Here is a 20,446-nt window from a genome sequence, read left to right as displayed (position 1 = left end):
TCCTATAAATACTGTTGAGGGGGTGTGGTGTATAGCCTCCAACGTTCTGGGCAGAGAGGGAGTTCCCAGGTTAGTGTGCCTTTTCTTCTTTTGTTCCTTAATTACTTGAGGGATATCTTGAGTGATTTCTAGAGTGATATTCTGAGTACCACTTAGGAGGGTCATTAGGTGTGGATTAGTTGCTAAAGCTTTCGTGTCTTGACCTCTTGAGCTTGTGAAAAGTTTTTCTGAGAAGATGGCTGTACTGCACTTAGTTGTGCTCTGGCTTGGCTTCGTGTATAGGGGCGAGCTGTGGTTTTGTGCCCTGTGCCAGCCAGATCTGTGTAGGGATTGCAGGGGGGTGCAGCATCCGGAGGTGCCACTATGGTTTGGCTACTGGATGGTGTCTGTACTTTATCTGTGGATAAAGTACAGATTACATCCCGACGACCTACATCCCGACGACCTACTTGTGAGCTTCGATGTTGTATCTCTCTTCACACAAGTGCCCATTAATGAAGCCTTGACAGCCATTCAAAACAAATACAATCCCCCCGAATACATCCTGGACCTGACCAACCACTGCCTAACCAACACGTACTTCATCCACAATGGACAAAGATATAAACAGATAGAAGGAGCACCTATGGGATCACCCCTCTCACCGGTCATCGCTAATCTGTACATGGAACACTTTGAAACCAATGCTTTAGACAAGTCAGAACACAAACCCAAACTTTGGCTCAGATATGTTGACGACACCTTTGTAATTTGGCCACACGGGAAGGAAAAACTAGATAGCTTCCTCACACATCTCAACAGCCTACACCCCAAAATACAATTCACTATGGAAATAGAAGCCAACAACCAACTTCCCTTCCTTGACGTCCTAATCTACAAAAAACCTGATGGCTCCCTAGGACACACTATCTACCGGAAAAAAACACACACCAACCGCTACTTACATGCACAATCACACCACCACCCTGCACAAATAAACTCCGTAGCCAAGACTCTCATCTCCAGAACCAAACGCCTGGCTGACAAGGACCACTTGACAACTGAGTTACAGAATCTCTCAAATGTGTTAATCGCCAACGGATACCAACAAAACAGGGTTACGAAGCTAATCCAAAAAGAAACACCCCCCAAAAACCAAGACACAGAAGAAAACAATGGCATGGCCCTCCTTCCTTATATCAAGGGCACTACAGATAAAATTAGCAAAATCCTCCATAAACACAATATCAAAACAGCCTTTTGCACCAACCAAAAAATAGCCAATATCCTCAGAAACCCAAAAGATAAAATCCAGTTAGAAAACCAAGGGGTCTATGAAATACCCTGCAAAGTCTGCCCAGCCACGTACATTGGACAAACAAACAGACGAATAAATGCACGTATCGCAGAACACAAGAATGCCGTCAAAAAAGAAGAAAAAACTTCCTCTCTTTACCAACACATGAAAGAAACAGGACACGAAATTAATTTTGCAGATTCCAAATTGCTCTTTAACATGGAACATCACCACAAGAGAATAATCATGGAAGCCATCGAGATAGAGAAACACCCTCACAACATGAACAAGCGTGACGACACGTCCCGCCTGCCAGACATCTGGAAATTAGCCCTCCCCACAAAAACCGACACCAGAACCAGAGACACACAGAACGCCATCTCCAATCAACCACACCAGACCCAAACCCAGACCCTCTCCACAGATAAAGTACAGACACCATCCAGTAGCCAAACCATAGTGGCACCTCCGGATGCTGCACCCCCCTGCAATCCCTACACAGATCTGGCTGGCACAGGGCACAAAACCACAGCTCGCCCCTATACACGAAGCCAAGCCAGAGCACAACTAAGTGCAGTACAGCCATCTTCTCAGAAAAACTTTTCACAAGCTCAAGAGGTCAAGACACGAAAGCTTTAGCAACTAATCCACACCTAATGACCCTCCTAAGTGGTACTCAGAATATCACTCTAGAAATCACTCAAGATATCCCTCAAGTAATTAAGGAACAAAAGAAGAAAAGGCACACTAACCTGGGAACTCCCTCTCTGCCCAGAACGTTGGAGGCTATACACCACACCCCCTCAACAGTATTTATAGGAACTCAAACACTGAGATCCTGCTCTGTTCTAGTAACAAGAAGCCGAAAGCACCAGCCTGAAGATGACGAGTGAGACCTCGTCGAAACGTCGCCTAGACACCCCAACTCTTACACGGGAAGACACCCGAAGACACCAAAACCTGCATATATATATATATATATATACACACACACACATACATATATAATGACAAATTTTGTTTTAAGGTATTTCTATCTTTTCCCTTCCTCCTCCTTTGAAATGAAAAAATAAATAAAAACTACTGGGTGCACATTCTAATGCAGGTGGTCCAACACATGGCCCTCGAGGCCCTTTTTGGCAGTCCTTGGCAACATTTGACACACACACAAAACACCCAGCCCTTACCCAGGTATGCTGAGCTTTGGCTCTGACAGGGTCCTAGAGTCCTCCTGTCTCCTTCCCAAAGCTTGCTTAGTGCTTTCCTGGCTTTGGGAAGGAGATGTAAAGGCTCTAGGACATGGGTAGGCAAACTAAGGCCCGGGGGCCGGATCCGGCCCAATCGCCTTCTAAATCCGGCCCGCGGATGGTCCGGGAATCAGCATGTTTTTACATGAGTAGAATGTGTCCTTTTGTTTAAAATGCACCTCTGGGTTATTTGTGGGGCATAGGAATTCGTTCCTCCTCCTCCTCCTCCTCCTCCTCCTCCTCCTTCTTCTTCAAAATATAGTCCAGCCCCCCACAAAGTCTGAGGGACAGTGGACCTGACGCCCTGCTCTAGGACCCTGTCAGAGCCCTCAGGCCTCCTCTAAATCTAGCACCTTACTTATCTGGCTTTGGAAAGGTGGCATGAGTACTTGGTGGGGGCATCAGTTTTTGGACTCACTCTCCCCTCCTCCATGCAACAAGGCAGCGTGCAGTCCGTGGGTTCCATGTCGATGTACTAGTATGGCCCAGTTGGCAGGAAAAGTTTGACCGCCCTGCCCTAATGAAATGTGCTTCACATGCCTCAGCTTGCTTTTATGGGGCAAGCGTATCATACAGTCCATACCATACAACTCAGAGGTTTGAATTTATTTTTTCAGGCAAAATATTCTACGCATGGCTGTTGCCTGTGTCCTGGATTGCGGGATTTTGAACTGGACCACATTTCAAGTTGAATAAAACCTTGCCCTTGGAGATCAAGAAAGAAGACAATGCCACACAAGTGAAAAAACGTAGAAAGGTTGATATGATTGTCGGTGCGCTCATGGTAAGAATACACTCACAGTGAAGTTTTGTTTAACAAATGCGTGGGGGGTGCATTCTTGCTTGCAGGGCTGGCTCAATACATTTTGGTGTCGGGCGAACCACAAAATAGTATGCCTCAGGGAAGAAAGGTAGAGCGAAAATCTACATTGGGAACAAGTGCTAGAGGAGACCTGCAGTGCCTCCTATTCCCCAAGAGGGGGCTGTAGACATGGTATTGGGGGGTGCCTGCTGAAATGGCAGCAGACCCGGCATCTAAGGAGTGCTCCACAGTTGTTGCTGCCACTGCGGCAGCAGTGGTGGGCAATTCATTCCTTGGAGGCCAGATCAGCTGCCACCTGAGGCGGTCACCTCACCTTGTCTCATGAGTGGGCTGGCCCTGCTTGCATGCACTGGGGAAAAGAATATATAAATTCAATGTGAAAAACATTATGTGGAGGGGGGGGGAATGTACATGATGTGTATTCTAGGATTTTTGCTGAAATATCTCAAACTGAGCACCTGCACGTTTTAGAATTTTTGTAACCAACTCCACAGCCTTCCTGTGTGTGTGTGTGTGTGTGTGTGTGTGTGTGTGTGTGTGTAGTCCCATACTTAAAACCAATTGACAAAAAGCCAATTAAAAAAAGAACTGATTTCACACAGAACCTACATTTTTTCCATGCCCTATTGTGAAAAATATAATGTATATGTAAATTAACCAATCTGATTTGTTACTTGTCCCCTCCGTGTATTATTGGGGAATGAAGATAAGGAGATCGCATGGGTGAAATCCCTCAGAGTTACATATGGCAGTGTAAGGGACAGCTGAAAAGTAGAAATTCTGGCACCATCCTTTCTCAGTCATTCTCATAGGCCCCAGCAGCTGAAGGAAAAGCTACTTTTCTAAAAATGTACTGCAGCATGCAGAACTGGTGCTGTCTGTTTTGCTCGAAAACATTGCCTGGTACTACAGTTGTTGACAGCCACTGCATAAAAATTGCTAGCTATATTTCCATTTATCTGTTTTGTCAAAGGCTTACCATCTCCCCTCAAGGACGATGATTTAGTTCCCTCCTAGTAAAATTTTGCTGGTCATTATCGATGATCTCATGAACAAGAGCAGTTAGAGCAATGCCACCCAGAACACTGACAAAAATGGTGCATCGCGGGAATTTAAGCGCCGTGTACATTTTTCACAATGTATTTTGTCATGGGAGGCAGAGCTGTACTATTAGTCTGAATGCTAAATGTATGGTGCTGTTTAAAAATCTGAAGGATAAATTACAAATAGCAATTCTAGATCACCCTGGAAATGCAGCTTTGCTTCTCTATAAGCATTGCACAATGCAGCCTTGATGCTAGGGCATCTTTTTTAAAAAAAACTTGCCAAGAACACTTTTAAAAAAATTAATACATATAGTCATGGGCCCTGAAACGTAACGAGATTTATTTTATTACAAGTTTTCTATACTGCCTTGCATCAATGGAAAGAAATACCAAAGCAGTTCACATAATTTTAAAATGCAATAAAAATAATAACACTAACAATAATTACTAATCACTACTAATCAATAGTATTAAGGATCAAGGGGAGCAGGCGTTTCTTCAGTTGGTAAAAACAACCCACAGTTGTTGATCTCAATGGGGAAAGCATTCCATACAGTTGGTGCCACAATGGAGAAATATTTCAGCATATTAATGCAATCGCTGTCAACCTTCCTTCCTTCCTTCCTTCCTTCCTTCCTTCCTTCCTTCCTAAAAATCCACTTTTTGCACAACTCCATAATCACCATGCTCTATTGCAATGCCACCTAAGTGTGTGCAACTGAATGACTACCTACTTCTGGCTCGATTCCTTCCCCTTCCTCTGTGAGATCTCACTTGTGTTGAATGTTCAGTTGTGAGTTCTGTGGGGCAGGGACCTATCTTTTCATACTGGTAAGCTATCATGCACTGGGATGGTGCTATCATTCATTGTGTAGACCGGGGTGGAGAACCACAAGTTGTTGAACTACAGCTCCCGTCACCCTTGACTCTTCATTTCTTTGCATTCTTGGATACCAAACATTCTCCCCTCTGCAAAAAAAAGAAGATAACCTTAGGCCACAGTCCTAACCCCACTTACCTGGGAGTAAGACACATTGAATTAAATGTAACTTATTTTTGAGGATTCATGGTAAGGATTGCCTGTTACTATCCGTAAGGTTGGTTTACTCCATAGAGGAGCCAGTGTAAGCTAAATAGTTGGATAATATCCCATTTCTGTGAGTTTAAGAGTCACAAGTTAGTAGATGTAACAGACGTACCTTTTCCTTATAAATACAAGCGAAGACCACACCTGCAGAACTTCTCATCTCCTCATCTCCTTTGTTTCTAAAGGAGAAAGAAACATATCTGTTTAGTTTCAAGAAGGCCAGAATTGTTGGCAAGCTGCTCAATGCAACTTCCCCTGCCTTCATCACTACCTGCCCCTCACAAAGTCTATGGCAGAAAGACGCCTTGGGCTCTTCAGGGTTCATTTCCCACTCTTGTCACCATCAAAGTGTGATTCACACATATATTAAATTGATATCACCAAAACCCCGTTGAGTATCCAAATTCAATATAATAGCATGCATAACTATATCCTACACAAATAATTCTTGCATCACTGCAATCATCTGATTTTCAAAAAGAAGAAGAAGATTGGATTGTGCAATTTTTTAATGAAATGAAGCTGCACAGTACTTGAGCCTTAAACCATTTAAATCTTTAGAACCAAACTGGTGTAACTAAGATAACAAGTTTCAGCAACTTGCATTACAGCCTTGCTTCCAAGTTATGTATTTTTAATTGCAGAACTTTCACTCAAGGCTAAAAAAAAGTTGCACTCTTATTTGGAAGATCAGTAGAAGTGTGAATTGAACTTCTGAGTAAACATGTATGGTTTCCTAGTATCTGTATGCTTAGGAGAACAGCCAGAACTCAAGTCAACAATATAGTTGAGAAGATCTCCTAGATATGTTGAAAAATTCAGTTTCTAATTTTTACATGAGAAGCAAATGGTTTGTTTTTTAATAAAAAAAAAATCCTGAGGCCATAAAATAATCCAGTCTTGACAAGCAGTGAAGCCAGTGACTCATCTGTATCTATAATTGGATAAAATGTTATACTTTGTCAAAGCATTATTATAAATAATAGAGAAGGGAGGTTGTAAGTTAGGGGGGCTGCATGTTCATTTTTCGTGTTGAGACAGTCCTTTGAATCAGCAGGCCACTGGCCACCCCAAGTGCCTGTCATTAACAAGGAGAACACAATCTGCATTCGTTGTTACAGGTTTTTTATTTTATTTTTGTATGTCCACTTGCCATCTCACCCTCAATGGTAAAATAAATGCAGCCCTGGCTTTCCCGCAGAAGCCTGTATTTTCTTGGAATTTACAATTGTATGGGTAAATTCTAGATAAGCTGTGGATTACAGCTTCTATCAGCTCCCTCAACCAGCATGGCCAGTGGTCAGGTATGCAGGGAGTTCTAGTCCAAAGCATCAAAATTAGCGATGTACTGAACCCCATGAAAAATATTCCTATTAACAATTTCCATCAGCTTAATTCTGCCCATTTATACAGTAAATATTACACTGGAGCTCTCTGCCAAAGAGATAAGCCATGAGAGACTTACATACCAACCTTTGGGCTTCCCATCTTAAAATACAAAGGCAGGAAGGTAAAATTCCTGCAATTAAGTGGCCATAAAACAATAAAGCAATATAACCATGAAGCTAGTTATAAAGGAGCATGTTCAAAGAGATGCATGGTGTACAACTATGTGTCTTATCTTATAGCAGTAATTTATTGTATTGTTTTTATGTATCCAGATATCCCATGGGTATCTAAATCAAATCTTGCTTTGATTTAGAAAGCTTCCATCCATCTTTTAATTGTGCTTATAAAATGTGCAGTTTTAGACTTAGCTCATAAATTAGATATTCCTGAAAAAGCTTCAGAGCATGCAAAACCCTAGTTTTGGAACCATCCAGCCACTCTCACTTACAGAGATGCTCCTTGCTCTTTTTGTGTGCGTTCTTACAGGGGGATTTGCCCTCAGCTATGCATAAAATCCTATATACGATGTCTTTCTTTGTTTGCTTGCTATGGCTTTGCATACTGCAAGCCAATCTCATCTGTTATTGTGTAACGTTATTCTTACTAAATAAAAAAAAAAACTTTCCAGTAGCACCTTAGAGACCAACTAAGTTTGTTATTGGCATCTCATACCAATTAGAAACTGAGTTGGTCTCTAAGGTGCTACTGGAAGGAATTTTTTATTATTATTTTGTTTCGACTATGGCAGACCAACATTGCAACCTACCTGTTATCCTTACTAGTAAAAGAAGTTGTTTTAGTTGGCTTGTGTCTCTCAGTAGCTTCTTCGTGGTTTCTGAAGTTCTATACCTAGGAGAAATGTGCATACTTTTATGTGGCATTTACCACTGGGAAAACTAGGGTTGCTACTTTATCTGACAGCCAAGGGCTAGATATGTAAAAGGCAGCATTTAGGAACAAAGCATTGCTTGCTGTATAACTTTGGTGACCTTTTGGCGAAAAAGAATTCGAGAACTAGGGAGCATCCTCTATGTACCACCCAGAGCTCAGTTTCCTTGGAATGAGTGTCAGCAAAGACAAGTGCCTTTAGAATATATGGTTTTACTTGCACATATATACAATCCAAGCATAGGATGGAGGTGCATGCAGCATTAATACCCAAAAAGTCTTGCTTCCTAATTAGTTGCAGCTTTGGATCCAGCACAGAGCAAACATGTATCTGTGCCTCCAGCTTCCAGCTCAACTCTCACACACTACACTGACTATTGTTCTTCTACCTAACAGACTTTTTGGTGAGTGGGTGGAGGAAGGCCCACCCTTTAGTTCTGCGGCACAGAGCAACTGCTTTGGTTATGCTTATCATGGCAAAACCATAACAAATCAGCTAATGCCATTACATAGACAAAGGAACTAGTTTGGCAAGCTTGCTCTTTCTCATTCTACCCTACTGATACAGGATCCCAAGAACTGGAAGGGACTCAGGGCATCATCAAGACCAGGGGTCAGCAAACTTTTTCAGCCGGGTGCCGGTCCACTGTCCCTCAGACCTTGTGGGGGGCAGGACTATTTTTTGGGGGGGTGATGGAAGAGCCCCATGAGCCCCAGGGGCTGCTTACCTGTGTCTTGCGAGTGGCAGGGACTGGCAGCGGTGGAGGGACGATGAGCAGCGTGTGAAAGGGCTGCTTAAAATGGCAGCCACTTGAGCACTGCTGCTGCTTGCACCAACAAAGTCCAGCCCCGTTCCTCCTCTAGGCAGGGCAGGAAGAAGCCAGGAGGAGGGAGGGAGGAGGTGGAGGCTGCGCTCCTGCAGAGGGAGGGAGAGGGAAAGAACGCATGCGCTGGCAATCCATGCGGCGATTCCCAGACAGTTCGCGGGCCGGATCCAGAAGGCAGTTGGGCCTGATATGGCCCAAAGCCCTTAGTTTGCTGACCCATGATCAAGACTGACACCCCCCAAAAAACCCCTCAACTCGTAACAATATAAAGAGGAGAGAGGGTAGCGTAAACAGCAGGTTTGCAAATTACTATTCAAAATAGTACAGGAACAGGGCTGGGGGGGGAAACATTTTGTAGGCTTGGGAGGAGCCCCCATTAGGTGTTAGGCACTAGTTCAGCTCACAGCCGTGTGAAGGCTTGAGATTCTGAAGTGGCAGCTGCAAATTTCAAGCACTTGCGTGAGAATTTTGCAACCTCTAAGGCATGTAGCTGTTTCGGGCCACAACTGTTAGCCTATTCATCAAATAGTTTTGGAAATGCCACCATTTTATTCACTTTAATTACATTCATTACACCTCACTTGTTTATTAAGCACTCATAGTATGTGCCACTTTCGTGATTCTGCATATCTGAGGGCACGAAGGGAGCAAAAGGGTTCTTAAAATACTTCTGTTTTGTGCAGTGGAAAATACTGCTCTTGTTGCCAGAATGGTAGTTTTAATACAGTGCTGACCATCCATCATGGTTTTTAAGAATAAATTTCAGAATATTCAAACTAGCCAAGCTCTCTCTTAAGTGTAAATCTTAGAATACATATTAGAAAAAGAGAGAAATTATTGGAAGTAATATAATAATCAACAACTTTTTTTTTTTGGTGAAAATTATTGGTATCCTAGAATGATAACAGTTGAACAGAGACAATATTGAGGAACTTGGAGAATATTAAAACAATTGTTAATGTTTTATTAGAATTGCATCATAACTGTTCTAAGTCAATGGTCTTGATTTAAGATATATGGTTTACTTATAGTCCTATTAATGAGCCGTCACTTCACAATTACCTATAGAAATATGGATAATTGGTGGAATGGCTTTGCCAATGATTAATTATGCTAGGCTCAATATTTTGTTCTTTGTTCAGTCTATATAGCATAAAGGACATGCAGTGTACTTAATAGTGGATGTAGCATTTCTCTTGGGAAAGCTAATGAAATGCATATTTGATGGAACTGCTGTCAAATGGATACAAAATGGGATTAAAATTAAACAGTGTAATTATGCATTGTGCAATGACTATTTGAGAGGAGATGTCAAATGGGCTTCTGAAAGGAATACCAGGGATCACTGATTCATTAACAATTTTGGTAGGTGAGGCAGAGAATCACACTAATCCAATATTAAAGTGATAAAAAGCTGGCAAGGGTTACAGATCTCATTGAGGGTATGGACAGAATACGATACGTTCTGAACAAATTGAAGAAATTCAATATATGAAGAGTCTTTATAGAGTGAGATTTAATCAAGATCATGTAAATTACTTCACACAAGATACTAAAATGTGCAAATGCAGAACTAATACATGCTTGATAAAACTCTCAAATGCAACAGGGGCGAAAAATGTGCGAAGGCTGCAGTAACTTAATTTGGTTCCATCGTCTAGCAAGGAATAAAAGAACAGAAAAGTTCACATGTAGAAGAAGAAGAAGAAGAGTTTGGATTTGATATCCCGCCTTTCACTCCCTTTAAGGAGTCTCAAAGCGGCTAACATTCTCCTTTCCCTTCCTCCCCCACAAGAAACACTCTGTGAGGTGAGTGGGGCTGAGAGACTTCAGAGAAGTGTGACTGGCCCAAGGTCACCCAGCAGCTGCATGTGGAGGAGCGGAGATGCGAACCCGGTTCCCCAGATTACGAGACTACTGCTCTTAACCACTACACCACACTGGCTCTCTATGTCAAAAGACATAGTCCTGAAACTACAGCAGAAATTACGTTGTGGGAAACAGTCATTTCCTAGAATCCTAAAGCTGGGTTGGGACCTCAAGGAAATCTAGTCTGATCCCCTGCTGATACAGGAAACCTAAGAGGGGGCCATCAAGCCTGTAATGAAGGTGAACCTACTGCCAACCAAAGGAGCTTGTGGTCCCACTGTGCATCAGCTTGTAGCATCTGGAATGAGCAGGGAGCATCACCCTGTCCTTTGCCTCTGGGAGCAAGATGGCAAGGCCCAGCTCTGCAGAAAAACAAATGGCCCTTGGGTGGCTTTTCAGTGTTCTGGAACGGACATTCGCTACGTACAGTACCTAAAAGCAGCTAATTCCGTGCCCTAAAAGATAGGCAGGGACAGGCCTTTTCGGTTTAGCTAGGCCATAGGCTTAAAAGAAGATGGAATAATCAAAATACAGCTTTATGAAATTATTATTTTCTGCAACACCTCAGATGAAAGAGTTAAAGGATGAGGAGGACCATTCCATAGAACCTTCACACAATGTGCTTCACTCCTACTACCATGTGCTGTCTTCAGCATTCAGTGTACAGTGGTACCTCGGTTTAAGAACAGTCCAGTTTAAGAACAATTTGGTTTACAAGCTCCACAAAACTGGAAATAGTGTCTTGGTTTGAGAACTTTACCTCGGTCTGAGAACAGAACGGTGGAAGGGCACTGGCGGCAGGAGGCCTCATTAGGGAAAGCGCGTCTTGGTTTAAGAACGGTTTTGGTTTAAGAACGGACTTCCAGAATAGATTAAGTTCATAAACCAAGGTACCACTGTAGTTGCTTAGAAGATATATTTTATTACAAAGCAGACAGTAACATATGTACAGCATTTGTCGTCTGAACTTAATATTTAGTTGAACAAGTTAACTGCCAGGCTTGCTCTTAAGATTATATTCATGTTTAACATATGTGAGCATGGGGTGGGTGCTCAAAGGGGGCTGCAGGATAGGATAAAGATGAGGCATGGAAATGGGGGGTGGTCTGTGTGCAACAAGGAAGGGATGGGGGTGCAAAGGGGTTTGAGAAAAGAGAGGTAGTAGGAGGCATGGGAATGGGGTTAAATCTTCAGAATAGCTCAGTCAGTAGAGCATGAGACTCTTAACCTCAGGTTTGTGGGTTCGAGCCTCATATTCGGCAAAAGATTCCTGCATTGCAGGAGGTTGGACTAGATGACCCTTGCAGTCCCTTCCAACTCTACCATTCTATGATTCTGTGAAAAGATTTAAGGGCTTAAAAGTCAGCACTTTTAATTGAGTGGCCTCTGAAAATACAGAATTCAGCCTGCACCTTAAGCTGTTCAAGAAAGATAAAAGATTCTACACAATTAAAAAACAAACCCAGGCTATTAAGAACTGGCAGACACTGGCGGTGGGAAGAACCCATTAGCAGTGTGTTTGTAACTAGTAATGTCGTTACAATCTGCCAATAAGATTCACAGGCAGGGTAAAAAATACTGATATGGAAAGATGTCCATATAGCATTGTGAGTCAGAGCTCATTAAGAAGAAAAATACGGCCTAGGAGACATGGGTGATTTGCTGGGTCACCTAAGAAAAAAAAGAGAGACAGAGAAAGGAATGGAAAAGGTTCCAATAAGTGGCAGAGAGTAACAGATAGTTAAAAGAGCAGATGCTGTGTAGTAGCTACAGTTGCTATCACAGCCAGGGGAACATTTGTTCAGCAAAGAATGCAAGAGATGCACATTGAAGTGACATATTGTGTAAAATAATGCAAGCAATAGTGTGTAATGGCAGAAAGCAGTGGGTATTGCTTTTGTACATGAAGTGCACAGTGAGAGTCAATGAGCCTGTTGCATCAGTGCTGAGCGTTAAGGGAATGGCCATATATTGTTGAACAAACTAGGGACACAGAACAAGATTATCCATTTTCTTACAATTTTCAGAGGGGGTAACTCTCTGCTGTAGCAAATACAGTGGTACCTCTAGATGCAAATGGGATCCGTTCCGGAGCCCTGTTGGCATCTAGAAGCAAACGTAACCCGTGTCCATGCGTCTGCGCGTGTGCAGGTCACATTTTGGCACTTCTGTGCATGCGCATTACGTCATTTTGAGCGTCTGCGCATGTGCAAGCAGTGAAGCCCGGAAGTAACGTGCTCCGTTACTTCCGGGTTGCTGCAGAGCGCAAATCAAACGCACTCATCCCGAAGCACATTCAACCCGAGGTATGACTGTAGCAGTCTTGTGTTACCTTAAACAAATTTATCATGGCACAAGCCTTCGTGGGCTTTGTCAGATGCATGCAGTATTTTTGTGTTTGTGTGTGTGTGTGTGCATAAACAGGCCAGAAGCCAATGAAATGTATAAAATACACAGACAGTTACAATTGCATAATGCCAAGTGTTTCTTCATGAAACAGTTGTTAACATAGGCATCCTGGATTACATTATAATTTTTCCCCATTCCTTAAGAGAACACTGTAAACAACTAAAAACTTTGTCAGGATGAGAGTAATGCTTGTAATGTACGAGAAACTATGGAAAAATGGATTATTATTCTTTTAACAAATTAGAGAACATAAGATAAGCAGTGTGTGGGGGGGGAGATTGATAATGGTAACCATGGAAGGGCAGAGGGAGGTCAAAGGATTCAGAGAATGCTAAATGAAGAGGTGAATGATGTGTTTGAAATTAAATTTGTTGCTTAAAACAGCAGCAGCAACAACAACATCATAGGCATCCTGTTATTGGTAAGCCAATTAATACATACTGTGTGATTTATTATCATCATCATCACCATTGAAACATTGTCCTTATTCAACCCACACATGACAGCATTGGACCTCTTTGTCATTTTCTTGCAGTAATATACAGTGGTGCCTCGCAAGACGAAAATAATCCATTCCGCGAGTCTCTTCGTCTAGCGGTTTTTTCGTCTTGCAAAGTAACCCTATTAGCGGATTAGCGCGATTAGCAGTTTAGCGGCTATTAAAGGCTTAGCGGCTTAGCGGTTTAGCGGCTAAAAGGCTATTAGCGGCTTAGAAAAAGGGGGGAAAGCGAAAAAAATCGCAAGACTCGCAAGACGTTTTCGTCTTGCGAAGCAAGCCCATAGGGAAATTCGTCTTGCGAAGCGCACCGAAAAACGGAAAACCCTTTCGTCTAGTGAGGCATTCGTCTTGCGGGGCACCACTGTATACTGTGAGGCTAGGGCCAGTTCACTGTGGAGCCTGCAATCCAACCCCTGTTTATAGATAAGCCTTTGCTAAGCTGTATCATTCAGCCAACTAGATAGCCCTGTTTCAGCCCTGTCATTTCCACTGCTGCTGCAGTCAGTTGCCTACTTGGTCTCCCTGGCCGCACCTGTCTTCTTTAGGCTGCAAAGAGGAAGACTGAGAAAGTATTGTTGAAGGGGAAGCAGCGAACCCACCCACCCTAATTACAGCTGTTCACCTAAACAAGACAGTCCTAGCTCAGTAGTTGAAAAAGGGTAGCAGTGCTGCTGAGAAACAGGCTAAAACAGGGACTTCCATTTTGGCTGCACCCCACCCCATCACCAGAGCTGATAACTGCTACTGTCAGTTGGAGACTTCTTTTCCGGCAGGAGGTCACCATGTAAAACAGCCCATAGAGAGTTAAAGAAAGAAGAAAGTGTTTGGTCATATTGAATTGGTTCCCAGCTTTCCCATGAGCAGGAACCCTCAAGAGATACTCCCCCTCGCAGAAGGGAGAGAGGTGATATTTGCTGGTTTCACCCTGCTCATTTATCCCACTCCACCCCTTGCTCAAAATCCCATCTAGAGGGTTGTGGAGAACAACATGGGAAGTTGTACAGGGAGGCTGCAGGAGGAATTCGGCTAACAACACACACAACACACAGGAGTTTTTGTTACATTGGGATTCCTTCTGTGAACCTTCCATTCAAAGACAGATGACTCAGGAGCCGAGCTACTGTAACGGACCTGCACTGGTTCAAAGCCTTTACAGACTTCCTAACTTTTCAAGACGTTTTACAGATATACCTTCATGTCTCTGGTCCAGGTGAAAAGCACACCTTAGTAGGGGGCCCACTTAGTAGAGTACTTTCCACAAGTGTGATATATGCCTCCTTTGAAGGTATAATTGCAGTAACATGGAAATAGACTCTTTAATGTAGGAGAATCAGGGGGAAACACTCAGAGATTCAAAAGGGGTTTTCTTTCTCTATTTTTTTGGCAGATGAAGAGCCTGGAACTATAGCTTTTTGAGGAATTCGCCTATTCAATTTGGAAAATAGTTTAAACTGTGTACTTTGCTGCTCATTACTACTATTGAAATAACCATTAGGTATCCATATACTCTAGCTTATCCATCATCTCTCATGCAACCCTCGTCCGTCCCCCCACCCCACCTTTACTTCCCCAATCTCTAAATCCTTTCTTCTGCTTCTCTGCTATCCGTAGCAATTATCTCAGGCTCATTTCCCTGTCTTTATAGTGATGCACCATCATAGAACTAATGGTTCCCTGCCACAGACTTACTATTTGCCCCTGGGCTGATTGCTTTCCCTCACCTTCAGTTCTCCATCTAGACAGGGATAATATAATGATGACCTACATCTCATGTGTGGTTTGGGGGCAAACATGATAAAGACTGGAGAAGCAAGTAGGTCACCATACTATATCATAGCTGATGGATTGCAGAACAGAACTAGCCACCTCTGACAGAGTCCTTTTAATTTTTTAAAAAAGTGTTTCCTGTGCCTTTTGTAGGGTGGGTTCTTGTGTGTTCCCAGAGCTTTGTTTTGAAGTGAACTGTGTTCCATTTATTTCATATGGTTGGTGAGATTCAGATAAACCAGTTCTTCCTTTTCAATGAGCAAAACATGTAACTAGAATTCTCAGCAATTTTAAATTTATAGAGGCAAATCAATAACAGTTACACAAAGGGAGAAAAGACAGAAGTTGGCATTCACCGTTCAAGAAGGAAAAAGGGCAGAAACTATCGTAAACAAATAAAATGTCAGATTCGTTTTATAATTTTTTGTATTTGTGAATAATTATATCAAATAATTCTACCTGTGGGAATCTCTTAGGTGTAAGGTAATGCAAACAAAAAGTACAGTATCTATGGTAACAAACAAGGAACCATGGCTGTGCCAAAAGGAGACTTCAAGAGCCATTAAAATTCCTGTATCACACACTTGAAGGGCTGCATCAGAATGATCAAACCACGTGCTACAAGCTGAGTGCATACATTATGAACAGTTCAAACAGGAAAGGATATAAGAAGACTAGAAAGCCAAGTAAAATTTGGGCCAAGGCTCACCAAACTTAGAGCCAATCTACACGTGCAAATAAAATGCATGGCCATAGAGTTATTGGGACTGTATACAGGGATCACCGATGTGGTGCCCATGGGCACATGAGGATCTGCAGACCCCTCCGTTGGTGCCCTTAAGGTCCCTTCCCCTTCCACGGAAATTAGGCTTGAAAGTAGGATACCGTTGTAGCCAATGGACTAGGTTGCAGCCTGTGCTTGGTTAACGGGTGTGTGGAGTGCCTACAACAGTTCCTCCAGTTGGGCCCCCAGGCCCAAAAAACATCGATAGCCCCTGCTGTGCCATTTTAGACAACAGGTTGGAAAGCAGGCATTAATGGGGAGGCGGGGACAAGTACATATGAGTAAGGAAACTGTAAGGATCTGGGGTCCGTAAATATATGCAGAAGAAATAGCATAAAACATAATTTAAATTGCAGAGTGACTTAGCAGTTTGTATTGTGTTATCAAACCTTCCTCTGCTTTAAAAGCCCCATGAGATTTCAGGATCTGCTAATAATTTTTTGACTAGAATGTTCCCAGCAGTGGCGGAGCTTCATGCTCCGGCACCGGGGGGCGGAGAGCAGCTGGGGGCGGGTATAGTGAGAGTCCTGCCACCTGCAGGGGCGTGGCGCATGTCCTGGGGGTATGGCACATTGCCTGTGGGGCATGGTGTCCAGCGCGGGCCGGGGGGCAGCCACGATGGCACCCCACAGGGATTGTGCTGCCGGGAGCAGTGTGCTCCCCCTGCACTCCTCTTCCTCCGCCAGTGGTTGGGAGTGATGGTCATCTACTTTGCATGTAAAACACCCCAGATACAATCCCTGGCGTCTCCAGGTGGGGCTGGGAGAAACTGCTTTCTGAATCTTGCCAGGCAGCATGGACAATACTGAACTAGATGGACCAATGGTCTGACTCCATATAAGGCAGGTTGCTGTGTTCCTGTGAGCAGGTGGGAATAGCATTTAAACTTCTTCACTTCCCTTGCCTGCAGTCTGAAATATCATGGTCCCAGTAAATGCTGTACCATGTGATTTAGCTGAATATAAAAATCAGCCACCAGTCTTCAAAGACAGAAAGTTCAGAACAACAGCTGGTCCCAGCTCTGGGTTTTAGGAGGCCCTTAGGCAAGACAAGTTCCATGGCTCCCCTCCCTCCCTCAGTGAGCCTGTTACCCAACAGATATGATCAATCACAGTTCAGTGTCAGATAAATAAGGTAAATCGTAGTATATAACATGCAGAAATTTTATTCATCAGTGAAATCTGAAATATAAGATTTTTGTTAAGCATTTTGTTAGTGAAGCTCCCCAAAATCATTTCAATACATTATTGATCTTTTCCAGTCAATTTGAGCCCTCTTGGATCCAAATTGGGCAAAAGGTGTGAAATCTATATTTCCAAACTGGATATTACATTTTTTTAAAAAAAGTAATTCAGGGTCTTTTTTCCTTCATTTAACGCTACTCGTTATTGATGGCCAGTCTGACTATTGTCATTGGCTATCATGAAAAGGCTTTGTTTTTTAGTCGTGTAGTCGTATCCGACTCTTCGTGACCCCATGGACCAGAGCACACTAGGCACTCCTGTCTTCCACTGCCTCCCGCAGTTTGGTCAGACTCATGTTTGTAGCTTTGAGAACACTGTCCAACCATCTCATCCTCTGTCGTCCCCTTCTCCTTGTGCCCTCAATCTTTCCCAACATCAGGGTCTTTTCCAGGGAGTCTTCTCTTCTCATGAGGTGGCCAAAGTACTGGAGCCTCAGCTTCAGGATCTGCCCTTCCAGTGAGCACTCAGGGCTGATTTCCTTCAGAATGGATACGTTTGATCTTCTTGCAGTCCATGGGACTCTCAAGAGTCTCCTCCAGCACCATAATTCAAAAGCATCAATTCTTTGGCGATCTTCTTTATGGTCCAGCTCTCACTTCCATACATCACTACTGGGAAAACAATGGCTTTAACTATACGGATCTTTGTTGGCAAGGTGATGTCTCTGCTTTTTAATGAAAAGGCTACCTTGTATATTTACGCCAGATGGTAACAAGCACCCCATTTTTAGACCCCTGGTTAATAGGCTATGGAGTAGCCATTGGGATGGCCTCAAGATGTTTTTGTTTTCAACTCCTACCACTCCAGTCATGGCCAATGGTCGGGGATGATGGAAGATGGAGTCCAGCAACAAGGTACCCCTGCTCTGGCTGCATGTAAAACACTGAGGATGGCAGAGGATAATATGCATTATTGTCTGCCCATGCTACCATGGGTGCAGTAGCAGCCTATGCCAGCTGCAATGAACAAATATAGTTGTTACTGAACCATGAATATATCTGCTTTCATGGCAGTAAACACCTGCCCCTTTGCACATTTGTAGATGATGTTTGTGGTATATCCAGGAAGCACTTGTCTTCATGACACTTCTCAGCCTCACTGCATGGGTGAGAATAATGAGAAGAAAGAAGCCCATCTGTATGTGAAGATTTATAGAAACAACTGACAGACACACTGGGCTTTTTGAGTTTATTTTCGCAAACATTCTGTTTTGATTAAAGCTCTTTTTAAGGGTGGTTGTTGTTTTGTTGTTTTTTTGTTATTTGTAACAATAATTGCATACTTGTAAAGTTTCCATGGAAACGGGTATGCATTTGTTTTTTAGCCAGGAGTATTGCAAATCCAAATGACAAAAATAATTGTATTTGTCACATGAAGTCAATCTTATCATCAGGACTATCAGTTCCATTGATTCCATCAACCAGAAAGCTGGGGGGGGGAGCACAACAGAGTTTTGTTGTTGTTTTAAGTGTCAGTTTATTAAATTATAGTGGGTTAAACCCGCACACTTTGCGCATTGCTCTGTATTGAGCTGTGTTGCAGGTGTTAGCCTCTCTTATTCCCTCTGTGAAGGATCACACAGGCTTCGGAAAAGAAGCATATAAATTATTCTAAATAAAGAAATAACGAACATTGTTCCAGTGTTGGAAGCAGTACAACTCTGAGTACCAGGTGCTAGAGATCATGAATGGGAGAGTGCTTTTGCACTTGGGTCTTGCTTGTGGGCTTCCCATAGGCATCTGGTTGGCCACAGTCAGAACAGGATGCTGAGCAGGATGCGTCCTTCCTGGAAAGACTCTTCTTATGTTCTCCTTGTTGCTGTCCTACTATTTCTTCAAAGAGTTTCAGCTTGTCCTGGGCAAGCTGGATTGATCAGTAGATATTTCTGCTGGAGCACCCCATCCCTCTTTATCACTGTGTCTCTGAATTGCTTTAATAAGATATTTGGTAAAGGTCCAGTCGTGGCCGACTCTGGGGTTGCGGCGCTCATCTCGCTTTATTGGCCGAGGGAGCCGGCGTACAGCTTCCGGGTCATGTGGCCAACATGACAAAGCCGCTTCTGGCGAACCAGAGCAGCGCACGGAAACGTCGTTTACCTTCCCGCCGGAGCGGTATCTATTTATCTACTTGCTCTTTGGTGTGCTTTCGAACTGCTAGGTTGGCAGGAGCAGGGGCCGAGCAACGGGAGCTCACCCTGTCGCGGGGATTTGAACCGCCAACCTTCTGATCGGCAGGCCCTAGGCTCTGTGGTTTAACCCACAATGCCACCCAGGCACCAATAAGATATTTAGTCCACAGCTAAATATTAGCCATCGTCACTTATGTAGCAGATCTATGTGCCATAGGAAACGCTTCACAGGCAGCTCCCTTTGCCTGAATGTGACTTGCTCCCCTTCGCTAATCCACCGCAAGTTCCATTCTGCTGTTGTTCCATGAATGCTGTTCCTGTATGACTTCTAGCATTATCACACAACATGGGGAGGAACTGCATTGTAGCATCACCACCTGTGCTAAGAAGAGTAATGTCAGAAGGGGGTCTTAAGCCAATTTATGCTAAATTACCATTTCCTTACAATGAATCTGCTGGGAAGCCATCATCTGATTGCATCTAACTGTGTCATTATGGCCCTCTCATTGAAGCAACGGACAATGGTGTCCACCAGGGCAGCACTTGGGGGCAGACATCCAGTTCTCCACCAAGCAGAATGAGCAGAAGATTCCCCCAAACGCAGCAGTGTTGGTTTGCCAAATTGTGAGCAGGTGAGGTAATGCACATGGCCAGGTAAAGGAAAGAGTCCTTTAAAGTCCAGACTCTAAAATCACCTAGCAATACCACTGACAGCCCTGGCTGGAGGAGGCCATATTCTTGGGTATCAAAGGCAAGGTACACCCCAGGAAATATGAGGGGGCAACCAAAACTGTATTAGACTGCTTTCACACAAGCAAATTACAATGCAACGACAGCTAGAGACCCTCTGTGAATTCACTTTGCATGTCGTCTGAAGCGCATGGTTCACCACTCTTGTAAATCACAGAATAATAATAGAACTGCAGAGTTGGAAGGGACCCTGAGAGTCATCTAGTTCAACCCCCTGCAATGCAGGAATATGCCGCTGTCTCGTGCGAGGATCAAACCTGTGACCTTGGCATTATCAGCACCATGCTCTAACCGAGCCATCTCCACCTATTGTATTAAATGTAGTATTAAATGCGAGAGCATGAAGGCTTGTTTTTTAAGCAGGCTACTACTAACCCTGCCTGGCATGGTATATAAAAAATGAAAATATGAGT

General features: G+C 43.4%; 1 long non-coding RNA gene across 3 annotated transcripts in view; it reads left to right on the top strand.

Moving 5' to 3' along the window:
- The window catches only part of LOC308583156, a 289,914-nt gene that overhangs the window by 77,840 nt on the left and 191,628 nt on the right, over positions 1-20,446 (top strand). Inside the window, exon 4 of one of the 3 annotated variants that reach the window (XR_014006085.1) lies at positions 3,141-3,275. The exons of the other annotated variants lie outside the window; for them this stretch is intronic. This is a non-coding gene — a long non-coding RNA (uncharacterized lncRNA). Of the gene's footprint in view, positions 1-3,140; positions 3,276-20,446 lie in introns of those variants that run through there. 3 annotated transcript variants of the gene reach the window in all.

The sequence above is a fragment of the Podarcis bocagei genome, assembly GCF_964188305.1.
Source record: "Podarcis bocagei genome assembly, chromosome: 3".
NCBI classification, from domain to species: domain Eukaryota; kingdom Metazoa; phylum Chordata; class Lepidosauria; order Squamata; family Lacertidae; genus Podarcis; species Podarcis bocagei.
This window is presented reverse-complemented; position numbering and strand designations above follow the sequence as displayed.